Here is a 5,778-nt window from a genome sequence, read left to right as displayed (position 1 = left end):
TAGTGATACTGCCTCGGAAACCCAAGGAGGAGTCGTTATGAGTCGGGGCCGACTCGACGGCAAAATACAACAACAACTATATATATATATATATATATATAGGATATCAAGTATTCAAGCTTTTTTAAAATATTTAAAAATACTTTCTGAATGTTACCAATAATTTGTTATTAGTGTTACTAGGTACTATTGAGTCAATTCCAACTCATAGCAACCCTTTGTACAACAGAACAAAGCACTGCCCAGTCCTGTGCCGTCTTCACAATTGTTGGTTCGTTTGAGCCCATAATATATACTAAGCATAAATTTCAAATATCTCAATATCCATCTTCAAATCACACATGAAACTATCACATATATGGTAGAATTAACAGTCTTTTTTCTGCAGACTCCTCCAAATGTAGAAATAAAAATATATTTCATCATGAGAAATACTGATAGCATATTGTATTCAAGGTATTACATGAGGGGTTTATGTTGAAGGAACATGTACTTTTCTCCCCGTGGAATTATCTTTTCTATCTGTTTCTGCAATTCCTCATTCTTACGTATATCCAGGTTAACATTTGACCGGGTCTGTTGCCTGTTGAACATTTGGATATAAACCGAACCAAATCCACTGCCATCAAGTCGATTCTGACTTATACCGACCCTTCAGGACAGAGTAGAACTGCCCGATAGGGTTTCCAAGGCTGTAAATCTTTACAGAAGCAGACTGCGTCATCTTTCTTCTATGGAGCAACTGCAGTGGGTTTGAACCACCAACCTTTTGGTTAGCAACCAAATACCTAAGACTCGATTAAAGTCTAGGAACCAAACAGCTATTTTTGTTGCCATATTCCTAAATTTGCTGGATTATTGGGTGGTAAATGTTGAAGTTACTTCTGAGGGTCTGCTAACCTCTTAATATATGATTCTGAGATGGCTTTAAAGGTCTAGCAATTGGAATAATCAGTCAGAATAGGCATTCTAAAAAGGAGTTTATCCTCCCTGCCTCAACTCATCCTGTTCTCCAGAATACTTGGTATTGCCAATTTACTACTTTTAAAGTCTAATCTATCATAATATAAACAAAAGCCAAACCAAACTCTCTGCCATCGAATCATATCCGACTCATAGCGACCCCTCCTTGGGTTTCCAAGGTAGTATCACTATGGAAGTAGATTGCCCAACCTTCCTTCCAAGGAGAGGCTGGTGGATTTGAACCACCAGCCTTATGGTTACCAGTCAAATGCCTTAGGCACTATGCCACCAGAGCTTCTATCATAATGTAAAGTCAAGAAATTCCAAAACTAAATATGTCTACCTGCAAACATAAAAAAATACAAAACAAAACCCATTTCCATCAAGTCAGTTCCAACTCAGCAACCTATTAGTACAGAGTAAAACTGCCCCATAGAGCTTCCAAGGCTGTAAATCTACAGAAGCAGACTGTCTCATCGTTCTCCCACAGAGCAGTTGGTGGGCTCGAACTCCTGAACTTTTGGTTTAACCACTGCACCACCAGAGCTCCTTCCTATAAACATTAAAAAAAAAAAAAAACTCAAAAAGTTTTTGAGGTTTTTTTTTTTTTTTTTTTTATGTTCGACTAAACATAATAGAATTTTCTGTTTAGTCCGGATCTTGATTCAGACCTGCAATGTGACTGACTTCTATCACAGCTATTTTAAATATATATTCAGGTTATCATAGAGTTTTCTGTTTAAGGTAATTTCTTTTTATTGATGCCATTTTAAATATATACTCACTATTTATAAACCTTTTATTTAACACAATTTATTTTAATTTTAAAATATATGAGAGATTTTCCAATTTTGATTATAAAAAGTTATTTATATAGCCTTTATACTACCAATGAGAGCTTGAAAAACAAAATTAAATTCTCTGTGTAAGTTCTAAATTTCTTCAGTATTATATAAATGAATGTATTCTTTTCAAAGCTATGTCTATCATACTCTGTTTATTGATGGAATCACTTACTTATGTGCTACGGACAATGCCTTGGATACTGTGGTGCCATCTGCATTTCTTAAAAATGTAAGTAATTTCTTATACTAATTTGAAGACTTTTTAGTTACTGAAACTATGTGGTATCTGTTATATAGTTTATCAATAGTAGTATCACTAACAAGTAGATTATCTCCTGTCTGTAAAGCAGAAGCTGTGAATGACCTTCAGAGATTTCTTATCATTGTCCCTTATCTGTCTCCTGCTTCCAGGCTCCTCCCTACTCTAAAGTAAGGTCTCCAAAGATGATCCACTCAATTCTATTACAGTTTCTCTATGTTTATTTTAAGGTGCTCTGGTGGTGTAATGGATAAGGTATTTGACTGCTAACCAGAAGGTCAGCGGTTCAGACCCACCAGCTGCTCTAACTAAGGAAGGAAGATGGGGCAATTTACTTCTGTAAAGATTTACAGCCTGGAAACCCAATGGGAGTCGTTATTAGTAGGAATCAACTTAATGACAGTGAATTTGGTTTGAGTTTTGGTTTATATTTATTTAATTCCTGAGAAGTAATAAAGAAATTAATCTTTACCAATGTTTAATATGTTTTCAATGCCAGAAAAAAACAAAAACCAAACTCACTGCCGTCAAGTCAGTTCCAACTCATAGCAACCCCCCTTGGGTTTCTGATGCAGTATCTGTATGGAAGTAGAATAGCACATGTATATATAACATACAAGTAATTATATAGATGAGGAAGTAAGTAATCAAAATTTTTTAAGACAATATTCTAAAGAAATTTCTGGTAGAGGATATGGATCAATTGTAAGAGTTATATTGAAAGATTTTCTTTTTTAAATCAAGACATATTATCTTTATTGAACATTTACCTGAAAATTGCCAGCAAATATAAATTATGGTAAATAGTATATTTATATGTATGTGCTTTTAGAGGTATGAGATTTTGTAAATTTCTTAAGGCATGATTAATTTTCCCAATAGATATTGCCTATTATTGATACCACCCCAAGTGTCATCTTTGGCTGGAGGAAAGAGACTTCTTAAAAGACAGAGACAGATTAGGCTTAAGGCATTATTCTGCTAACTTATAGTCCAGATAATATGTTTATTTCTTATTTTTAAAAATAAATTATACTGATCTTCAATTTTATTCACAAATAGAAAATTCAGGATGTCTTTTAATAAAAAATATTGGTGGAAAAATCAATAAGCTATAATATAGTTACTAATATTCTCCAGTTACATCATCAACTACGTGTATATTTTATCCATTAATTGTACTAGTTTGCTTTAACACAGCTCAGATATAACCATATATTCTGGAAGTTATAGCTTACTATCCCTGTATACACACAGAGTCAAGGATTATGAGAACTAAATATTATTATTCAGTTTACAGTTATGCCTAGACAACTGCTAGAGTCCAGATGCCAAACACATAGCCATTTATCTGCAGATAGCCTGAATTGTTTTCCTCCCTACTCATTACAAGACATCCCAATTCTATCCTCTTTTCAAAACCAGGTGACACAAAATTGCTAACCACAAAGTTTTTACTATTGTTTCCAGGGTATAAACATTAGGTAGAAATAGTTGTCAGAATTCCTTCTTAAAATTTTGAAATGTCCCGTAACTAGGGTTTGAGAGATAGTATCAAAGTGCTGATTTAGAAAGTATCATGGAGTTCCGTCTTTCCTTGCCTGCTCCTACAGTCAAGTCCTTAGATCTACCAAAGAATCAAGGTAACACTTGAAATCTCACTGTCTGAGGATCTAAGCTATAGAGCAACAGTGGATAAGACTAGGGCAAGTACAGTTTTCATATATACTGTATTTTTTAATAGAAAGGTTACCGTACCACCAAAAAGCAGAAATGTGGTTTCTTTTATTTCTAGATTTCTGCCCAACTTTCCTTCAAGAATATTTTCTCTGTAAATCTCCAATTGAAATTACTTATAGAGGTTAAATATTTCCATTGATTTCCCCAGGTTAGTGATACTATTATGAAAAATCCTTTGATGTCACAAGAACATTTTTCTCCTTCAAATGCAGTTGCTGCTGATTTTCAACAAGTATTAGGAAAGTATATGGTACGTAACCTCAAATTGTACTCCTAAACAGTGTATTACAGCTGACAAGTCAGGAATTATGAGTTAAGAGCTGTAAAGATGAATGAGATTATTTCTATATAAGGATTAGAAATAATATCCATAATATATTGACAAGTGAAAAAAAGCAAGATAAAGGATGTATTGTAACCTGCTATAGTAATAGTAACCTAGTCATAACCAGGAGCTCTGGTGGTGCAGTGCCTAAGGCATATGACTGCTAACCACAATGTTGGTGGTTCAAACCCCCAGCCACTCCATGGAAGGAACATGGGGCAATTTACTTCCATAGAGGTTTACTGCCTCAGAAACCCAGTAGAGGTTGCTATGAGTTGGAATCAACTTGATAGCAGTGGTTTGGTTTTGGTATTCTTACATACAAACATTTAAGAAAGAAGAAATAAATATAAATATATTTATTTGTTTGTATATGGTAAAAATAAATAAAAAGCAAGAGAAGGATAAACTAAAAACAGGTAATATTGAGGTGATAGCTTAAAAGACAGTAAAAATTATTTCAAGTGACTTTAAAACATAGTAATTTGATTATATATACTAGTGTGATTATATCCTAATGTCAAAAAGAACTACAGATAAATCATAAAATATTTTTCAAGAGCCACATTGTTAGTAATAATACTGATATTGCTATTCTGAAACTAGTTGATATAAATATCAATATATTACTTTGAACAATTGAGTTAATCTTGTTGAAAACTCAAAATTTTCATCAAGAAAGGTTACAAATATAAAATCAAAGGAGTTAAGTAAAACTTTTCAATACCAAATTTTATTGAAAATATCAGTAGGAACAATGATATTGGGGAGGGGAGTTATGTCTTCTAGTGTATCCGTTCAAAGAGCCTAGAAACAATGACTAACGTGGTAGCATTGAGCTCTATTAGTGTCTAGTTTATAGTATCTAACTACCATTTTCCAAAAAAAAGAATCCAGGCCTGATTCCAAGTCTGGGACAGGAAACATATAAGCCAGAAACATTTTCTCCTATCAGAAACAGAGAAGCTATCAAGAACTGCTGTACTGTTGTCAGAAGATTTTAGGAACCAACTTGAAAAAGCTGTCACTGGATAATGATGGAATAATTTGAACATCAAAAAGAATACTAACTGAGGTGGATGTTGTTAACACATCAATATGTTAAACTCCATGAGATCCTAGATACGACCAAAGGGGAGAAAATCCCTCATCAGATACTTTTGGAAGATACTAAAGATTGACTTCTACCTGAAAACTGATAAACAAAAGGAAAGGATCAAGCATTTATTCTGATTTTCTTATATTAACTGTACCTCAGAGTAAACAAATAGTTGATGGGCAAGGTTCTTTTCTTTATAGAAGTATTCCAGCTAATAAAAAGAAGGGATAATAAAAGATCACAATTTTCGATCTCTAATGAAGTAATGGATCTAGCAAAAAAAAAAAAGCAACCATTACCACGGAGTCAGATCCGACTCATAGCAACCCCTCCTTGGGTTTCCGAGGCAGTATCACTATGGAAGTAGATTGCCCAACCTTCCTTCCGGGGAGTGGCTGGTGGGTTTGAACTGCCAGCCTTCTGGTAAGCAGAAGTATTACCTATAATACTTCTTTATAGAAGTGTTGTTGTTGTTGTTGTTGTTAAGTGCCGTCGAGTCATTTCCGACTCATAGCGACCCCATGCACAGCAGAATGAAACACTGCCC

The sequence above is a fragment of the Orycteropus afer genome, unplaced genomic scaffold (genome assembly GCF_000298275.1).
Source record: "Orycteropus afer afer isolate SDZICR_OR568_19922 unplaced genomic scaffold, OryAfe1.0 scaffold00172, whole genome shotgun sequence".
Taxonomy (NCBI): Eukaryota; Metazoa; Chordata; class Mammalia; order Tubulidentata; family Orycteropodidae; genus Orycteropus; species Orycteropus afer.
The sequence above is the reverse complement of the archived record's forward strand: the minus strand, read 5'-3'. Positions refer to the sequence as shown.